Genomic DNA, 21,397 nt, shown 5'->3' with positions numbered 1-21,397 from the left:
TAGGTCATAGGACAGATGTAGGTTTACAGCTTTAGTAGGTAATGCAAAAGTATTTTCCCAAGGGGTGGACAGATTTACCCTCCCACCAGCAATGTGTGAAAGCTCCAATGCTTTACATCTTTGGTTACCATTTGATATTGTTGGTCTTTGGTATTTAGCCATTCTTGTAGGTGGGTAGTGATATATAGTTATGCTTTTAATTTGCATTCGCCTGATGACTAATGAGCTCTGGCCATTTGGATATTCTATTTTGTGAAGTATTTTCTCAAATTATTCTCAATTTTTAAAAATTGGACTCTCTGCCTTTTTTTTATTGATTTGTAGGAATTAATTGTATATCCTGGATATGAGTTTCATGTCAGATATATATTGTGACTCTCTTTTCCTCAGTATGTTGACTTACCACTTTCTTGATGTCTTTTGATGAACAATTCTTAATATAAAAAAGTCATGGTGGGGGTGCCTGGGTGGTTCAGTGGGTTAAGCGTCTGACTTCGGCTCAGATCATGATCTCACAGTCTGTGAGTTTGAGCCCTGTGTTGGGCTCTGTGCTGACAGCTTAGAGCCTGGAGCCTGCTTTGGATTCTGTGTCTCCCTTTCTCTCTAGCCCCCTGCTCCTTGCTCTCTCTCTTTCTGTCTCCCAAAAATAAACTTTAAAAATAAATTTTTAAAGTCATGGTTATATCACGTTTTCATTTCATGATTTATGCTTTTGGGGTCCTGTTTAAGAAATATTTGCTTAACATGGTCTTACAGACCACTTAATTATAGTGCATTTTCTGGAAATTGGGAATTATGATGAGGCTAAATTTCTACTCAGTAAAGATTAAACTTCTCAATTTGAAATAAATGTAATTTACCAAAAAAGTGCAAAAAATGGTACCAAAACACCTATAACTCTTACCCAGTTTCTAATTATTTACATTCTAGCACATGTGTGTTTCTTCTGCCATTTTCTCTTCCTCTCTCTCTCTTTTTGTCTCTTTATGTTTACTTCAATGTGTATTTTATAGAAGACCAGTGTACTTTTCTATATAGCCATAGGGGAAAAAACTATTTAAATCAAGAATTTGATATATTGCTATCCAGTACACAGACCCTGTGAAAATTCTATCAATTGTCCAAATAATGAGACAATTCTAGCCAAACTAGCAAACAAAACCCATTTTTCCTCTAGTCCAAGATACAAATCATGATCACAGGCTGCATTTACTTGTGTCTTTAATCTCCTTCAATCTGGAGTAGTTCTTCAATCTTTTCTTTGTCTTTCATGGTGATATTTTGAAGACTAGAGACCAATTGTTTTGTACAGTTCCCCTCCCTTTACATTTGACATTTCCTTATAATTAATGGAGGTTATGCATTTTTGGCAAGACTATGACAGAAATAACGTTGTGTCATTCTCTGTTCATCACAACAGAAGGCACGTGATATTTACCCTATCACTGATGATGTGAAATTAGATCATGTTGCTAAGGTGGTGCCTACCTGTTTTCTCCATTGTAAGTGCCGTAACCCAACTACAGAGGCATGATGGAATCCCACCCCAATTTTTTTCAGATATCAAGACTGAAGATGCCACACACACAACAAGAGGATAAGATGGTTTATTTCTTATATAACTGAGGTCTCTGTAGAGAGCAGAGCAGATTTCTCTGGTACATTCTATCTCTTACACTGCCCCCCAAAGAAGTTATTGACCTTTCCAGCACCCAATGTCTTTTTGGCATCTGGGGGTTCTCTTGGCAACATATTCCTTATTTCCAAATTGTACTTAAGTCAATTACTTCTGTTAGTTGGTATAAATTCATCCATACCTCTAATTCAAATCCCCAAATCACAGGAATTATTCTAGCTGTGTCATTTGAACTCCCTTTCCCAATGAGAAACATGGTTCCTATTTTCTTATTTGCTCATTTCCCTCTTTTATAATCAATATATTGACCCCTTTGGCTGCCTTCTCCGCCCAAGCCCCACAAGTTCTGGTCACTCCTTTAGTCTCAGTCACCTTCTTGGCCTGGGTCTTGTGTGCCTCAGTAGCCCTGGCTGCCTCTTTGACCCTGGCCTTGCCAAGCTTGGCAAACCTGGATGATTCATGGGAAGGAAAGGAATGGGAACTAATATGTAATTCCTAAAGAAAATAGAAAGAAGAAGACAAAAAAAAAGGAAAAATCATTATAAGTCTTTTTGAGTTAGTGTTGAACTTAGTTTTTCTATGTTCACAATAATTTTAAAATTGGTTAAATAATCGACTTTAATGAGTGATGAAACCCAGTCATTGTGTTGGACTTGAGAGAGGGAAAATGGAAGACCTGGCTTCAAATGTGCTCAGCATGAATTGAGGGGGAAAAATAAGATTTAGTCACCCTCTACTCAAGACCAAGAATGTTTTCATAATGTTTTTAGTGATTACCGATCGTAATAATCCTAATGTTTTTAGTGATTACCAATCCTAATAATAATGCTCTAATATCATGAGAGCTATCATTTCCACTTAGTGATGACCTTGCTGAGCTCAATTAACCTGCCCTGAAAGATCACAGAGCGAATGTGTGACAGAGCTTGCATTTGAACCTCAGTGTGTCTGACTCTAAAGGTTGGCCTTTCCTCCCTGTTCCTACCATTTCTTACTTTAAAGGATTATATGTTTAACTGATAAGTAAATACAAGAGTTAAGGTGTTAATAATTCTGCTTTTATTGAAGACTGACGAAACCTCAATCTCTGGAGAAGGTCAGAACAAAGATGTGGCAATGATAGAAGGAACTGTTGTGTCTTTAACTTTCTTAGAGGTGTTTGGGGTCACCTTTGAGAAAAACTTTAGGGACTGCATTTCCTGGCAGGTAGGGAGAGAGGAATTACTCCTAGCCAAAGGCAGAGTCTTTGCCTGTGGAGATAAGGACTTTATTCCTTAACTGCATATTCTTCATAATAGGCTAGATTTTAATGCTAGAGCAATTTCCAATACCTGGGAAAGAATTGCTTGCTGTAAGCTGGCTGGATTCTGCCACCTGGGGTGTTTTTCCCATTAAAAAATTATTTTATATGTAACCTAATCATCCGGTTTCCAAAAACTGTTCCCAAAATTAGATTACATTTCATATTTAATACCAAAATTATGACCCCATGAAGACTTCTGACCTAATTGTCCTTCTTTATACTTTTCTCTTGTTCTTTCTGACGCTTCTCCAGGATGCCATCTCATCTGAACGTGTGTTCAGAATGGAGTCCCACATATTTTTCCACTTGGGGCTTACTTCCATCTCACCACTGTCAAATAAAAAACAAATCTGGACTTAGTAAAGAGAGACTTTATTTGAAAGGATTGTTTCAAGGATTATTTCAAGGATTCTTTCTCTGATCATGTGGTCGGACAGTTCTACTATTGTAATAATAGATCAGCAAGGTTTATGATCAAGGTTTAGGCAGAGAGAGTTTTTTCTTTTGAGGAAAATAAACAAGACCAGAAATACCCATGTGTGTGGAACAGGGATGAAAGGGTGGCTGATCACATCACAGAAAGTTATACTCTAAGGTCAGCCTGTCCTTGGGGAGTGGATGGGAATCAAGGAGAGGCTGGATGCTGGCTCAGGCTCAGGTCAGAATTCAGGGATTAGAGAGAAAAGAAACTTAACCAGAATTGGATTCATAAGCACTTTGTTCTGATTGTGGGGGAGGGGGCGGGGGGAAAAATCATCATAGGCAATCATGTATGAGACAAAGAATGGAAATGTGGAGGTTCTGTGTCTGGTCTTACCATATATAAACAAGGGAGCGTCTGCAAGTCTTACTTAGGTCATTTGGAGAAGGATGTTACTTTGCGGCAGGCTGTTTCCCAGAACACCAAAGAATGGGTGGGAGGTTTCTTAGCCGCAGCTGTTTTATAGGATGACAGTGCCAGGATAAAGTGCAGCTTTGTCGCCACATTTCTCACTGCTGTGGGATCACCTTGTTGCCAGACATACTTGTCTTCTATGGATGACAAGGCCTCCACCACTGCTCTAGGCTCCAGAACGGGATTCTCTTCTTCACCTTCCCAAGTATGGAGGAGAAAGTTCCACTGTTCCAACAGAGCACAGCCAAGACGGGGGAAGAAAGAAGGAAAGCACATCACAGGCAATTCCTCATAATAATCATGTTAGGTCATGCTTGTTTTCAGGTTCAAGTTCAAACCCAGACTACACTTTCGTTAAAGGTACAAAAAGTGAGTCTTCATTTTCTTTCCCGGGATTAACCTTTTCACAGGATGGTACAGTGAGATGATTCGTGTACATAAAGTAAAAATCCAGCCTTACTTAGTGAGGGACCTTGACTTTGGATACCAAGTGGGGACAGGAAGACGATGATACCAACAGGGCTACATCCCGTAAAGCCACACATGAAGTCTAGGATGTCCAGTCAATATTGAGCCCAGTCTTGTTCTTTTTACAACACCTCCTTCCAGGATGAGACATAAAATATGGCAGCATATCCTTGCCCTTCTTGAACCCTTTTCACCTTAGCTTGCTTCTTCTGGTAACGTTGTCTATCCAGAGAAGAATACACAAAACTTACCATGAATAGGAATTACTTTATAGGCATAGTCATCTAAATTCATCCAGAGGAAAAGAGTACTTATCTTCAAAGAAACAATGGACAAACATTTCTGCTCTCATCTGGCATCTTGCACCTGGGTAATTCCTGCTCACCTTTCAAGGCTCAGCTTAAATATTATTTTCTCAGGACAACTTCCCCAATTCCACATTTAGTGGTCCTCAGCTTACAGATTCTTAATAGCACTTTTTTTTTTTACTTCCTCATTGCCTTTAGGGCACTTTATATGTTATTCGTGTCATTTTTGCTTATTTTATGTGTCTCCTATGATACAGCCTGTGAACACCATGAGAAACGTATCTGACTTGTCACCACTCTTATTTGCCTGGTGTAGAGTTTCTGTCCATAAATATCTGAGTAAAAATTTATAGAGAAAAGCTTTACTGGGTCTAAGACTTCAGCATTAAAGTTGAGGATGACCTAATTATTCCTAAAAACAATAGGTAAGATTGCTTATCTTTGCATAAGCCTATATGGCCCAGGTGCTGTGCCTTTCGTTTTGTTTTTGTTTTTATTTTTCTTTGTTCAGAAAGTCACAGCTTCCCTTGAAGGTAAATTGGAGTCTCCACTCTTGAGTGGTAGAGAAAATATGCAAGAACTTTTGAAATGGTAGTTTTTCTAACTTCTACACCCATCACGATTGTTAAAATAAGGGCTTAGTCACAGCCTGAGTCTGAGGTTACATATGTTATTTTCAGAATTAATGATGTATAGTGTAATTTGAGCTCTGAAAATGATAATACCTATATTCATCCTGTGATTTACCATTTTCAAAGCAATTTCACATTGGCTCATTTCATCCTCATGAGTACCTTTTGAGAAAAAAACAGTTTTTACACCCATTTTGCAAGTGAAGAATCTGCAGTCCGTGTCTATTACTTGGCTTCCCCAAGACAGGCTGCTGAGAGCAAACTGGGGTCTAGCCCAGGCTTCCTGACCACATCCAATGCACCTGACACAACTCTCTCGTTGCTGAGTCAACAGCAAAGGGGACTTGGCCCATTTCTATCTTAGTTTCAAATAGATTGTGTGTCTTTGGCCTCCTTTTCCAAATGAGAGCCAGTTGGGTTTATCTCAAAGTGGATGCTGTTCTTTGGCACTGAGCCTTCTTTTTCAAAGGATATTCAGAGCTGGCAAGGATCTTACCAGTTACTCAGTCCAACGCAACATCCCCACCATGTGGCTGTCCAGCCTGAACTTGAATGTCTGACCTGACGGAGAACTCACTCCTATACACATTCACCTGTAAGTAGTTATGTTGGCTTTCAATTTAGGAGACCTTGAGAGAACTAGTGTAATCATCCTTACTTTACACAAGGAGCAACTGAGGCACACAACATTTAAGCAATTTGCTCAAGGTTGCACATAGAGTAAATTGCAGACTCTAGATTTGACCCCACAGCATGCTGACTCTTAGAGCCCCCTTGCTAAATAAGCACATATTCTGCCTCTGTACCTAATCAGTATCTCCCCCATTGCTTCAATGAAGGTTATAAACCTTCCAGGTATTCTGATGCCAATTTTAATGAACATGGATGCATGTCCAAGTGATGGGGATTAAGGAGAGGAACACATTATTTAGAGATTTGGATTTTGGCTTGGTTGGAGAGCTTGGCTGTGGCAGGACAGGATTCATCACATCCAAAGGAAATGTGTTAACGAAATATTTTCTTCTTTAAATGCTCCTAATCAGCCCATTGTGGTTGTAGAAATTACCCCTTCTGGTGTAAGGCAATGATTACGATCAGGATAGAGATCTGGCTTCGTTGCAAACTCTGTTTAGATTCTAAGGCAGTTCCCACTCCTCACCACAACCCAGTTGCAATCTGCCATCTTTAAGACCGGGTGTGAGGTGGGACTGCCTAGCCATACAGTCTGGAGTGGACAAAGGACGCGTTTATGTTTCTCCATATCTGCGTTCAACTTAGCTCATGAGCCACCTATTTTTTTTTCTAAGGCAAAAAACTCAACCTTGCAAATTAAGGTAAGTCAGTCATTTTTATTTAAAACTCAGGGGTGCCTGGATGGCTCCGTTGGCTGAGTATCTGGCTCTTGGTTTCAGCTCAGGTCATGATCTCACCATTTGAGCTCTAGCTGATGCACACTGACAGTGCAGAGCCTCTCTCTCTGCCCCCACCCCCCACTAGCGCACACTATCTCTCTCTCTCTCTCTCTCTCAAATAAAACTTTAAAAAAATGAATAAAAAATAAAATCCAATCTCATTTAGGTAGTTACTACGTCAATTCCATTTCTCCCAGTCCCTCCCCTTTCCTTCTCTTCCACTGGGGAAGAGTCAAGGTGCAAAAGTCTGTGCTAGCTCCAGGTTGGGGTGGGGTGGGGTGAGCATAGAACCTCAACCCATTATGTGTTCTTACAGGCCGCCGCTGAGGTTATCTCATTCTTCCAGGTCTTGGTCACACCCCTGTCCCTGCTGGGACTGTATCATCGGCTTGCGGACTCACCTATAGGTGCCTATAGATGTAACACACCCTGTCTCCTCCTTGTTCCAGCCTGGAGGGCTCTTCCTATTGGCTAGCACTCTCAGATACTCTTAGATGCTTCCATGACAGGGCTGTAGGACTCTCCACAGGGCCTTCTCTGGGTCTCCTTACAGCTGTTTCTGTTCCACCCTCTGGCTCTTTGTAAAGCAAAGAGCTCTCCCCCACAGCAAGAGAGATAAACCCTCTCTGCTTTGAGAGCCTCCAAAGTTATTTGAAGTTGTCAACCACCCTTCCCTCCCAAGGTTTTGACCCCAAAAGCGGAGCAAGAAGTGGTTTCCCAACCAACCTTCACACGTGCAGACACGTTTCTATCTCGTCCCAAAGCTTTCCCCATTACCCATGTTCAGTACACAACTTTACTTTCTTATTTCCTTGTCTAGTTGCTACACAGCTCTTAGGTCAGCCTTGCCTCTTCCTTTCTCCATAGTTGAAGCTGAACTCTACATTCCGAGCACTATAGTTCTTGAAGAGCTAAAATCAACAACAATGACAATGACAAAAGTCCTCTTCAGTTTTCAAAGTTGTTAAAATAGGATATGGAATGAGGCTTTTCCTATTGTCCTAGAATTTTGGCTGAAGCCCCAAACCTGGAACAGTAAGTAATGTGACATTCTAAATAGAGCACCAAGTTGCTGCCAGTTAGTACTTCCAGTGCTAGTGAAAAGGTTGCCAGACCAGGCTCCTGATCCCCCACCCTCCCCTCCCCAAACAACCTATGCAAACAGGAGACTGGCAATTCCAAGGGAATTGGTTACAGGACAAGAAAACTTTACAGTAGCAGTCATGTCTGAAGCTTTTACCTTTTCCTTGGGTTGGGAGCGGGAAGGGGTTCTCCAAGAGAATCATCCAGAGAGTTCTTTGAGGTCAGAAAGAAAGGGACTGGGACCACCCTCCCCAGGTGGATATTGCCGAGTTGCAAAAGTCACAGGTCACTGCAACGAAGCCCATCAGAGTGTAGCACTCACAGGTTACTCTTAAGGGAGCTTAATACGAGCGTCCTGGTAAACATAGAAATGCGTGCCTGCTTCTAGCCCAGAAGCAACAGGTCACTGGAGCCCCTGTGACAGCAGGGTGGGGAAACAGGGCATCCAGTGGCAGACTGCTTGCGCTCCTAGTGTTTAGTGCAGCAGGGTGTTTGAGAATGGCCCAAATGGATGGTGCAGAAAGTAGCTAAACTTGAACCATCTCTTAGCTATCCAATAGGGTATCTTTCAGGGGCAAGGGGAAGCCAACATCTGTGGGAGTGTTCCCAGGGACAGAAATTGAAAAGGGAGTGATTGGCTAATGGTCCAGTTGTCCATGTCAGGAATTTGTGCAGGGATGAAATTCACACAATGGATTCTGGACCCCTTGGAAGAATCAGCATGTGACACCTGTCTCATGGAGGACATCACTAGTCAGCATAACTACAGAGGGCCACTAGAACCAAACCTAATAAATGAGAAGAATGTTTGCCCCTTTCCTGTATATTCCTACTCTTCTTTCAGTAAGAGCCTCAATGGGAAGAGGGAGGTGTCCAAGGTGTCTAGGTCTCCAGGCTGGGTTAGGGATGGCCTGAGTATAAAGCTTTCTCTGGATGAGGCAAAGTACCTTTTGCTGTATGCTCGAAGGGACATCTGTAGTACCAAAAAGGGAGCACTAGTCTTGAAAACAGGACCTGCTCTTAAAACCAAGAGTGGCCATAAAGTCATAGATCTGCTTGAGTTGTCATCAAAGAGCCAGAAATACATCTGGAAAGGAATACAACGTTTTCCTACAGGCTGAGCAACAGTGAGTGAGTTACTGAGTTAGTTACTGCCTCTGTGCCAAGACCGGGTTAGGAGATCAGGGGTTTAAAAGGTGGTTCTCGCTGGAGTCTTTTGCGACCTCCCTTTTTTATGGTTGTTAGTCTTACCCTCAAACAGTTTAATGGTAGAATGGTGGCAGGTAAGGAAAAATTACAACGCGGGAAAATATATCAGTTAATATTTAAAACAATCTTTCCCCTCTATGGGAAAAATGGTCTGGATGCTATCAAGATTTTTTTTTGAGTTTTATTTATTTATTCTGAGAGAGAGAGAGCGAGCATGTGGGAGGGGCAGAGAGAGAGGGAGACACAGAATCCGAAGCAGGCTCCAGGCTCCGAGCGGTCAGCACAGAGCCCGACGTGGGGCTCAAACTCACCAACCATGAGATCATAACCTGAGCCAAAATCAAGAGCCAGTCGCTTAACTGACTGAGCCACTCAGGCGCCCCAAGATAGATAGATATATATATATATATATATATATATATTTTTTTTTTTTTTTTTAATTCTAGCTTCTTTTCATGATGGTGTTGTTGCTTCCTTAGATAGGAGTAGGGGGTGAGAAAATTATTTTTCTTAAGATATCTTTATTTTTGGTTCTTTTTTTTTTTTTTTTTTGGTCCTTCTAACAAATTGATTCCAGATTAGTTCACTGTGTACATAGTTTGCAGAGAGCCAGGCTTATGGCACTGCCTCTTCAGACCCTGACCCTATATCCCAGACGTGTATTCTCTGCTCTTTAGGTAGTGGCAACAGTATTTTAACAAGCCTCCTACCCCACTCCTAGGTTTGTTCCCTCTAAAACATTTTCCACATTACTGCCAGAGAAATTGTCAAAACTTTATCCAATCCTCAGTCCTGTGTTTAAAACCCATAAATGACTTTCCATTGCCAGAGAAAACTTACTTTTATTCTGCAATAGTCTTTATGTTCCAGCACTCATCCAATCTCTTTTTCCTTCTTGTCTGTATCTTTGCTCATCCCCATTGAACTCCTTATTGCCTTCCACAAACATCATAGGTTTTGCTCCCTAAGGACCTAACCTCTCTCCTTGCCATTCCCTGTCTCCCCCCAGCCCCCCACCACCCAACAGGCACCACCCACCACTTTCCTCCTCTTATGTGCCAATACCTGGCGAACCTTCAGTCTTCCTGCAAGAACACGTCTTTGCAAATCTTTGGGCAGCGTTGTTTATCCTCCCTGCGTACTCTCCTCACGTCTATTATGGTTCTTTCTGTAATAGCCTTTTCTCTTTGCTGTATTTCTCTTCCACGAATATTTGCACATTAAGGGAAAATGGAGGGTATTTTCCATGACTTTATTCCCATAGACTGGCGCACCCTGATTGGAGAACAACAGAATGAAAATCATTTTAGATCTTTTATGGTTCCTCTCTTTTTTCAGATGTATTCAGTAAAGTGGGATATAGACTACCTCAATTCCTTGAGAGAACGAGATGTGCTATACCCTTCCACAGTGAATGTACTTAACTTCCGAGGTTCCTGTGGTTTGCTTAGTGAGTTCTGTGAGTTTTTAAGCTGAGGACAGCACCAGACGAAACGAGGCCAGATTGAAAGAAATCTGTCATAGGACCAGGAAGAATTTAAACGAAGTACTTTTAAAAGCAGATTAGTGCTCCCATCCGCTGGCTATTAATGTCTCTCATTCCTTCCTGGAATTACTCTAGAAGACTGAGAGAAGTGTGAGAGAGAAAAGCAGAGGAACACTTCTTGCTATAACTTTCTTTTGTCCCACATCTGGTGACTGACAAGGACAGAATGGGCAGACTGTCTTTCTTGCCCAGAGCCATTTTAATCCATCATCATATTGAAGACGCTTCAGAATGAGAGGTGACAGCCCCCACCTCGCAAGGGCTCTGCTGGGGAAATACCTCTGCACCCGAGGCCCCAGAGGGTTGTCCAGACATGATGGGCCGCAGCTTCTGAGACCATGCAGGGAGGGGCGACAGCCACGGGGATGAGCAGGAGCCTGGCTGGAGGAGCTGTGGCCAAGGAGGAGGAAGGCCATTGAGTGGAGCGGTATCCGTGAGAAGCCACTGTAGGACAGTGTTCCCAGGCTGATCTCGTAGCTGGAAGGAGCTCACCAACTTTGCAAAGTGAGCGACTCCTTTTCCTGCAGCTCACCCCAGCTTCTCCTCAAGCAAGAGGAACATCAGATTGATCTTTCTCCTGTGTACCTCGCTGTTTTTGGTCTCCGGCAGGTCTAAATCCGGTTCCATCTCCCTTCATTTCCTTTCCCGCAGCATGGGTTTACCAAAATTAAGTTTTGCTGACTAACAATTCTCTAAGGCCTGATTTCACTATTATCTAAATAAGAACACTCGGTCTGATTCATCCTGGATTCAGGCTCTAAATGTGCCTTTAGAAGAAGTAACATTTATTTTGAGCTGACGGAAGTGGGAGATTGGCCTTGCCTTCCCCCTGCGATCAGTATTAGCTTTAGTCCCCGATTTACAAATGTTTGGGTCCTGTCAGGCAACACAAACATTTCAACATCAAAAGGCTGCTGGCCTTGAGATTTGGCCCTTCCAACTGGCAGGAACGACTCAGAGGCAGTGCTTTTAAAATGTTGTATAAAATGTATATATATTTATATATATTTTTTCTTTCCCCCAACAACTGATAACCTTTCTTGTACCAAAAATTGCTAGATTTGATGCAATTTGGTATGGTCTGCAGCACCGTTGGAAGGAGATTACAGCAGGGGCATTTGTGCCTTGGAACTTCTCTTCACAGTAACAGAAGTAGGAGAGAGAGAGAGATCATCCTTGGAAGAGATTTCGTGTGGTGACAGCAGAAGAGGGGAAGCCAGAGGATTCAAACGTTTCATCAACATTCTCTGAAGACAGACACTTTTGATTTCATAACGTATGTTCAGTCTCAGAGATTTCAAGTCTAGGCTCTCTTAGTCAAGAAACAAAAAGAGTTTGGGGCACCTGGGTGGCTCATTAGGTTAAACATCCCTACTCTTGACTTTGGCTCAGGTCATGATCTCATGGTCCCTGGGACTGAGCCCTGCATTGGGCTCTGCGCTGATAATGTAGAACCTGCTTGGGATTCTCTTTCTCCCTCTACCTCCGCCCTTCCCCCATCCTCTCAAAATAAATAAATCTAATTTTAGCTGCAAAAGAGGAGGCGAGGAAGCACTAAATTTCCCTGTCATTAGCTGTCATACTAATATCCTAGGGCTGCTATAAGGAATTAATTTCCAAGGGCTGCTGTAAAAACAACAGAAATTTATTCTCTTCCTGTTCTGGAGGCTAGAAGTCCTAAGTTAAGTTAGTGGGGCCATGCTCCCTCTGAGACTCTAGGTAGAATCTTTCCTTGCTTCTACCTAGTTTCTGATGGTAGCCGGAAATCGTGGGTGCTCCTTGGCTTGCAGCTGTATCATTTATATCTCTGCTCTGTCCTTCCATGGTGTCCTCCCTGTGTGTATGTCTTCATATTGTCCCTTTTCTTATAAGTGCATGGGTCATATTGGGTTAAGGGCCACCTTTCTCTACTATGACCTCATCTTAACTAACTGTACCTGCAATGACCTTATTTCCAAATAAGGTCACTTTCTGAGATACAGGGGGTTAGAACCCAACATATCTTTCTGGAACACAAAATTCCATCCATGGTAGCTCTCTAGGAAGTTTGAGAGGTTGGGCTTATGAAATTCAATGGCAGCTGGCCATTGTGAGGTCATCGAATCAAGCACTTCCTGCTCCGCACCTGCCCTGCAGCAGCCCGCTCCCAGACATCTGCGAACTGTGGTCATCCATCCCAGGTTGGAATGCTTCTCCATGGTGCATGTACTTCTGCAGGATCCTAGTTTTGTTGTGGGAGATAGAGAGGCAACATGGAGAGAGGAGGTGTCCTCAGAAATGTGTGCATAACACAAATCACCCAACTTGCTGCAGGTTCAGATTCCTGGGACTCAAGCTCTAGAGATGCTGTTGGCCATTCAATCATAGGTGTTCAAGTGGCTACATTTTGAGAAACACTTACACAGAGAAGAGTCCAGGTAAATTTAATTTGAATTTTGAGTGAGCTAAATCCTGACTAGCTGTATGGCTGTGAGCAGAAATAAAGCTGTTAAAGCCTTGGCTTTTCCCTCCTTAATCTGGAGAGATGATTAACAACACATACTGTAGGTGACTATTTTAAGAATTAGAGATACTTTGGTATACCCAGGTAACTACAGCCCCACAGTTTCATGGGGGAGAATAGAGAGCCTTGTCTGGCCTCATTCAGAGGTGCCCTCCTCCTTCCTGGAGTCTGCCTATGAGTCCTGGGGCTGTTTCCTGTGTAACCTGGGGTATTTTTAAATTTTTTTTTAGCCTTTTTTTTTAGAGAGAGAGAGAGCAAGCAGAGGAGGAGTAGAGAGAGGGAGACACAGAATCTGAAGCAGGCTCCAGGCTCTGAGCTGTCAGCACAGGACCCGAGCACAGGGGCTCAAACTCACGGACCGTGAGATCATGACCTGAGCCGAAGTCGGCCACTCAACCGACTGAGCCACCCAGGCACCCCTAACTTGGGCTATTTTAAGCACCTGTGCAGTTCTCTTCTGTGGTCCAATGTCATGAGCCTTCCCCATCATTGTTTGCTGTCGGTCAGCTTGGGCAGAAACTCTGACCAATGCCATCAGAAGAGCTGCTGAGATTAGCCCCTGCCCATTTGGTGGACTCAGTCTCCTGTTAACCCCTCAAGTCCCCTGGGAATTTTTTATCACCACTGACTCTGCCATGGAGACCTTCCTGGGTTTTTGATATGCTTCCCTTAGTGGCCCATCTCTCCTGGATATAGCTCCCAGCTCTGGATTCTCATTGCCCAGCACTCATTCTGGACCTTGCCCCTGAGCTGCTGTCTATCACTGGTTGGAATCCGGGTCTTTTTAAGGGTGTTTTCAGACTGTTCTAGGTAGAAAATTCCCTTTTAATTTTGCAGGGTTTTGTTATTTCTGCCCATTGTTTATTTCTCTCTAGAGGCCTGGCACATCATCTCTGTGGCCCAATATCATAAGTATCTTCTTTTGAGACCGAAGACCTGTTTGTAAATTTCTGCACCCCAAATGTGATACAGTGCATATTCCTGGCAAATTCTTCTGCTCATATGAATCCAGTCTTTTAAATTTTTTTTTTTTAACGTCTTATTTATTTTTGAGACAGAGAGAGACAGAGCATGAACGGGGCAGGGGCAGAGAGAGAGGGAGACACAGAATCAGAAGCAGGCTCCAGGCTCTGAGCCATCAGGCCAGAGCCCGACGCGGGGCTCGAACCCACAGACCGCGAGATCGTGACCCGAGCTGAAGTCGGACGCCCAACCGACTGAGCCACCCAGGCGCCCCGAATCCAGTCTTTTAAAAACCTGATACCGGAGGGACGCCTGGGTGGCTCAGTTGGCTAAGCAGCCACCTCTTGATTTCAGCTCAAGTCATGACCTCATGGTTTGTGGGATCAAGCCCTGCATCAGGCTCTGTGCTGACACCATGGAGCCTGCTTGGGATTCTCTCTCTCCCTTTCTCTCTGCTCCTCCCCCACTCATACTTGCGCTCTCTCACTGTCTCTCTCTCTCAAAATAAGTAAACATTTTAAAAACAATAAATAAAAAAAAAACAAAAAACCTCGTACCACGGTCTGACACCTACTTAAACCTGTAGGTAAATGAATTCCTTTCTCTAATCCAGCTGAGGCCCTGATTTCTATGTGTCATGTAATTAGGTTCCTGATGTATAGTAGGTCCTCAATACATGGCAACTGCAATGATTTTACTATATATAGTTACCTCAATTTAAAAAAAAAGTCTTTCTTATATAAAGCCAAAGTTTTATCCCCTAAACTTTATGCTGTTCTCTAAGTTATACAGAATAAGCTATTCTCTCTTACCAGTAAAGTTTAGGCTCCTAAATCTGACTGAATTCTATAATGATTTTATTATGGAAGAAATCCAGAAATTCATAAGCATTGAGTATACCCAGTGCTACAGTGACATTTCCTTTCCTTTACATTCCTCCCTTGCCATGTTAGGTCAAGGTCAGATTTTGTTCTTTCAAGGGCTCCATGACCAGGAAGTTGTCTGATCACCAAGCGGGGAGGAGGAGTCTGAGAGAACCTAGTCCAGGATCCTGCAGTGTGGTATTCCTCCAACTTTATAGGGATCCCCGTCGTTTAGAGGGCATGGGAAAACAATTGCCTGGACCTTGCTCCCAGAGTTTCAAGTTCATCACGTGTGAGTGGGGCCTGAGATGCATATCTGAGAAATTCGCATTTCTAAGATATTCCCAGTGTGGTGCGCCCTGAACATCCCTGCTCTAGGGGAAGCTCTTCCTGCCCTCAGATCCTTTACCAGCTGCTCTGCTCTCCTAGGTGCCAACAAGTCATGGCTGACCCTTCTGTTGCCCTTAGCCTAACACAAACACCTACCTCCAGGTGGGTGGAATACCTGTTGTGGTTTGTGGTCAGGCGCTTCCATGTGGAGCCAGACCAAAGCCCGTCTCCCATGGAACCCATATCGTTGCTGAGCTGTTTCTCCTGCCCTGCTTCCCTCACTCCCTTCTCCTCAGAGCCTCTCCCCACAATCACTTAACAAGAACGCTGTTTTCTTCCTCTGCTCCTAGAGAATCCAACCTAAGATGAATCCTATTCATATTTTTGTCCAAATCATCTTTTTTTTTTTTAACATTTATTTATTTATTTATTTATTTATTTATTTATTTATTTATTTTTGAGACAGAGAGAGACACAGCATGAACGGGGGAGGGGCAGAGACAGAGGGAGACACAGAATCGGAAGCAAGCTCCAGGCTCTGAGCTGTCAGCCCAGAGCCCGACGCAGGGCTCGAACTCGCGGACCGCGAGATCGTGACCTGAGCTGAAGTCGGACGCTTAACCGACTGAGCCACCCAGGCGCCCCCAAATCATCTTAATATGTATAAAGCACCAATTATGCACTGGTGCTGTGTATAGAGGCACGTTAAAAAAAATACACGTCCAGCCCCATCCTGGTCACCGCATGTACCCCTGCCCTATAATCAGAGTCCGAAATGTGTCACTGCATTCTGCATCCTAGAATCCTGCCTCCATTTTGCAAGAGTGACATTGCCCCTTAAGATACTGAATTGGCAAACCTGATGGATGCAGGCCCTCTCCTACCTTATGATCGTCCGGGCCACCACACTGCCTACGGAATGACACCCAGACTTCCTGGTTAGAGATTGAAAACTCTAGAAACTGCTACAACTAGTTTGCTAATGCTCCCGGGGCATCTGCGTGATTGCCTCACCCAAGCCAGCATACTTACTGTATGTGTTGTGTTCAGCTGGGCTCAGACACCTCTTTCTTTTCACGGACGCTTTCAAAGGAGCTTTTCATGACTTTTTGGTCTGATAGAGTCCCCGTTCCGTGTTTTCTTAACAAACTCTGTGTGCTTCTTCGAGAGTGTTTGTTTGCTTCTTCCAACCCCCAACACCTACACAAAGCTTCATAGCACCGTCTTTTTCTCCTGAGTACCCAGAAACTGACTCACTGTAGGCACTCAATTATTCAGATTTGCTTCTGCTTTTCCTACTTATGAGCTGTATAATTTGAAGCACGATAGTTATTCCCTCCTATCTTGAGTTACCTCATCCGTGAAGTGGGACAGATAATATAGTAGATCTGTGAGTAATGCAAGTGGAAGTGTCTAGCACAATGCCTCTGAAGATCACAAACACAGTAATGTCACCTCCCCTCTGTCAACACCCATCAAACCGTATTCCCTTCTGAGGTTCTCTGCACCTTTCTAAGTCTTAAACTCCCTTCCTGGCCTAGGCTTCCCTGCCCTCAGAAATCTTTCCCATTTTGGTCTCTGACGGTCGGTGCCTGTGAGGGTGAATATGGAGACCACCTAAGAAAGTGGTGGCTGGTTACGGCCTATGGTCAACAGCAAAGGGTGTATCTTAGCCCTTCTTCCCCTTCATCACTGCATGGATTCTCCCCCCAGCCAGGAGCTCAGGGCCCCCTGCTGCATGGTATGAAAATAAGGCAGGAGAAAATGTTCATTTTCATATCTTGCTCTGCCTCTGCCAGGTCGAGTGATGATGGATAAGTTATTTTCTGGCTCTGATGGGCTTGTAAAATGTGGGTGGGAGCGGGGAACATCTCCCACGATGGTTTGAAAGCAAAATGGGAGAGCCTGTATGAAAATTTCTGACACGAAGCCGGCTTATAATTGTGGGTGCCATCTACATTAATGATTGATAAATGCAGTTGCCTGTGCAAGAGATGAGGCCCTGAACTAAGTCCACAGCGATGGAGATAGGGAAAGTTAGATTCCACCGACTTTGGCAATGAAATTATGTCCGTATAGCTCAAATATATGCTCAGTGAATAAAACAGACTCAAACGTGCAGAGAGAGTACTTGGAAATGTGCAAAGGCACTAAAATCTCCATCTTTTTAGAGTTGGGCTAAGGGATGAGTAGTTTAAAACCTCTGAACTATTTACTTGATCTGGTCTTTCAACCACATAGTCTTTCAGCACACCTCTGCTGTGCAGATTGGCGCAGGAAGTCTTCATAGGCTCTTAAGCAAAGCTCGTAATTAATTTGCCTAAAAAGAAAGAATGTGCTGTGGCGCTGAAAGCTGGATTATAATCCTGGAGTAGGTGGGAGGAAAGTTTTTTCCCATGGAAACTGCATTTTTTAAAAATAATGAAGTTGAATCGAACCATGGCAATGATTGTGATTTTGGAAGTCTGAAGACATAAGGCCTGGCATCGACATTGGTTATGGAAAGGCGGCAGAAGGAAAGGACAGGAACACATGGTTTGGGCTGGGAACGATCTGAGTTTGAGTCCACGTTTTGCTACTGGTTGTGCAAAACTGGGCAAGTGACTTCTGCATTTTGGTTTTCTTGAAGACTGAGATTGTCATTATTTAAAGTTTTTGTGTTAAATATTTCACATAAAGTAAACGTAATGCTTTCAACTTGTGGCGGATACTTCAAATAGTGGAGATCAGGGTCAAAGAATACGATTGGATGGTAAAGCCAACTAAAGCCACCCAGCTTAAATACTGGCCTTGGGAAATTTTTATTCCCACGATCTTTTGAATTCTGGCAAATTATAAAGTACCTTATAAACTTAAGATAATTCTATTGCGGTGAATCCATTAAATGAAGTAAAAGGAGAGAGAATTCTAGACTGAATGTAGGACAGAGCACTCTCAGTTGTTAAACAGGGAGCCATTAGACTGGGGTGGCTCTAATACCTTGGCAGCTTATATAAGCAAACTGACACCTGAGACTGAGTCAATGCACTCAAAGCTGATATAGAAACGTAAGAACAGGCAACCACAAATAACCAACTAAACTTTCCCAGGTAAGACAGCTGCTTATGCTTCAACCAGTCGTAAAATTTATTTGCTTTGCTTCCAGGTCTTCCCCATAAAACACTGCCCCTGGAACCTGTTGGTGAGGTGCTTTCAATCACCTTGGGTTCAGCATTACCTGATTTGAACCCACGTACGCTCAAACTCGTTTGGTGAGATGCTGTGTGAGGTGTGGGGGCGGGGGTAGTGAAGATGTTGGCATTTCGATTTACGATTTACGTATATTGAAGGTACTTGGCTTAACTTCCGAGGACGAGATCTCAACATCACATCCCGTGTCCCAGCTCCCCACTATGCGGCATAAACTCACAGCATGGAAAAGTGGGGAAAAGAAATTGTTCTTAAAGTGCTCATGCCTGCTTCCGCTCTTCTCCACTTGCCTCTTTGTAATCCTTCAGACATGTAATTTGCTTCCAGCAAAATCAAGTATTCCAGTAGCATCCAGTCATGGTGCTGGATGCCAGGAATAAAATAATCAATGAACCTAGGAGGGACAGCTCACTTTGGTGGAGGAAACAAATATAGACAAAATATTAAAATAGAGTCATGTAAAAACACAACATGTAGATGAAAAGGTGTAAATAGATGTGTAGAGGAGGGTGCCTGTGGATAATAAAGAAGACTTCAAAACAGGAAGTGGTCCTTTCATGAAACTAGAGACCAAGTAGAATTTCCCAGTTGGATGAGCGAATCAGTAATCCTGGGAATGATGATGACGTGAGCATAAAAGTCATGAAGACCATAGACTTTCAATTTTCTTGAGTGTTGGGTGACTCTGTGGGAGAAATAAAGGATAAGGCTGAAAATGTATTTAGGGATTAGCTCCTGAGTGCGACCGCGTCTCACGAGACACATTTCAGAGCCATGGAAAAACTTCGGGCAGGTGTATGAATACTGATTACGCTTCACACCTCCTGCCAGGAGGCTGATGCAGAGCTCACTCCAGTTCCCAGAGCTGTGACAGCAGGAAGCGCTCCAGCTTTCACCTCCTCTTCCTCACTGTCCCCAACTCATCTGCTGGCCTGAACCCCCAGACCACTCTGTTTTCGAATTTCTTTTAGAATTTCTCTGGTTTCGAAGTATACAAGGGGATGGATCAGACAGGTGCACTAGAAGAAATCCTACTACACAGAAGTCTTCAGAGAAGCCACAGAAAACAGGCAACTGGGTCTGGGGAAATAGACGAACGGGTGATGGGGAATATTCAGGAGACACAAGTGACACTCAGTTGTAACTACGTGTGGGTTGCAAAGAAGATGGGACTTCATGACCTGGATCCCTGGGAGAAAATGATGACACTAAATGAGACAGGGCATTAATAGACCTGCTTTTTAAAAATTCTTTATTGTTATTTATTTTCTCTGTTGTCTCAGACTTGTCAGCATCTGTTTTCCCTCTTGAGTCCTGGTACTCAGTGAGTGAAAACACATGGCAGCCACACTTTCCAATGGAGCCGCTACACTCACTATGGGCAGGACTCACGGGTATCCGTGAGTATCCACGGGTCCTTGTCACAAAGCTGACTTTCCTTTCACCTGGTACATTTGGGCAGGTGAGGGGAGGCCTGCCTGAGTCAGGGGGAGGCGGCACTCTGACTTCTAGCCCACTTCGTTGGCCGGTGGCTTACTTGCTGCCACCATGTGGCATGTCACAGCTGCTGTTGTCCGTATACTTCTGTCTCCTGAAGCGCTGGAGGGGGTTCTCTGGTCAAGGGAGTGTGACTGCCAAGCGCTCCCGCCTCAGGCTCTTTACTCATGAGGTGGATGGAGCCGTTCTCAGGTGCCTTACAACCAGTTATAAATTATTTTCAGCGAGCTAAGGTCAAAGGCATGGAGAGAATAGAAAGTGACAACACTGAAGATTTATATGACCCCTCTCCTACAAGGAGACCAAGCGCTTCAAATATATGATCTAATTTGCCCTCCTCTGATGCCTGGAAAAAGGAGGGTGTGCGGGGGAGGCAGCGATTAGAGGCAGGTAAGAAGGCTTTGGTTAACAACCTTGAATAATCCGTAAGGCAGCACGGTTCCCTTCTCTTTCATTGTGCTTTAGGGTTTCTTCTTTCTTTTCTTTTTTGAGAAACAGAAGCCGACTGACCTTTCCAAGACGGCTTTTGAGCTCTGTGTTTCCCTTCTTCGGCATGAAGGCCTTAAGCAAGATGGAGAGGATGATTCCACATTCCGTGAGCTGCCTTGCGTTCCATTCCTTAAGGAAGTGGCATGCTGATGCCAAAGTTACCTTAATTATCAGACCAAATAAACAAGCAAACTGTGATATGGAGAAATTTATGATGCGGCCGTTCCTAAAAAGAAAGTTGAATATCGAAGATGGACGACTATGGCTGCAGCGAGCTCCCAAGATGGATTTCCACGTGTGTGCGTTCCACCATTTGTTATCTGAAACTCTCTAGTGGATGAGAATTCGAGGTCATGCCTCTTTCAGAGAACACAGGTTTTAAGTGGACCATGGCTGGTAGCACGTATCTGACTTGTCCAGTGTTACAAAGGAAGTTGGGGGGAACTCTGACCTCATCCCAGGTGTCCTGACTTCCTGTCCATGTCTCTTGCTGTGCCCCTGTGTACGAAGCCACTTCTGCCACACCTGAGCACTGTTTCCGTTCCCATTTCCCATGCACAGAGAAGGAAGTTGATAATGGTAAAAATAAATATGACCAAGGCAATGCAGACCGGTAAAGGGCTTAGGGGAAGGACACAGGAGAAGAGATAACTGGAATTTAATCTATTACATGCACAGCTTTGGGTAAAGGCGATAAAGGGAGGGCGACTATTTACAAATTGCACAGGGCTGTCAGGGAGGATTTGGGGAGCCCAGACCTGGCAATGGGCAAATGAGTCTAGTCAGGATGTGGGCTTTCAGGAAATCTCCAGGGAGAAGAGCAGGCCAAAGACAAGGGAACCATCATTCAGCAGCGGTGACAAAGAGCAATGAGAAAGATCTTGGGAGGACAGGCAAAGTGACCCCAAAGACGGACCATGTTACTTTAGCAACATGTATGTGAATTTCACATGGGCCATGCATGGCATGAACTGCCCCAGGGAACATTCTAAACTACCAAAGGCGCCATGGGAGAACATAGTTCTGGTAGCTTTTACTATGTAGCTGACGGAAGTTACAGAGAAGGGATTG

The 21,397-nt window shown here is 43.7% G+C and overlaps 2 long non-coding RNA genes across 2 annotated transcripts; one reads left to right on the top strand and one right to left on the bottom strand.

The window, feature by feature from the left end:
- Nucleotides 1–3,132: 3,132 nt before the first annotated feature.
- Nucleotides 3,133–12,392, bottom strand: LOC132689263 (uncharacterized). The gene is made up of 5 exons (XR_009614943.1): nt 12,235–12,392; nt 10,012–10,221; nt 4,349–4,524; nt 3,791–4,059; nt 3,133–3,269 (listed from the first exon to the last, which is right to left on the bottom strand). It is a non-coding gene; the product is annotated as an uncharacterized LOC132689263 (long non-coding RNA).
- A 77-nt stretch (nt 12,393–12,469) lies between these two features.
- LOC132689246 (uncharacterized) lies at nt 12,470–20,524 on the top strand. Its single transcript, XR_009614934.3, has 2 exons — nt 12,470–12,909; nt 20,330–20,524. It is a non-coding gene; the product is annotated as an uncharacterized LOC132689246 (long non-coding RNA).
- The last annotated feature ends 873 nt before the right edge of the window (nt 20,525–21,397 follow it).

This window comes from Panthera onca, chromosome A3 (genome assembly GCF_046562875.1).
Source record: "Panthera onca isolate mPanOnc1 chromosome A3, mPanOnc1 haplotype 2, whole genome shotgun sequence".
Taxonomy (NCBI): Eukaryota; Metazoa; Chordata; class Mammalia; order Carnivora; family Felidae; genus Panthera; species Panthera onca.
This window is presented reverse-complemented; position numbering and strand designations above follow the sequence as displayed.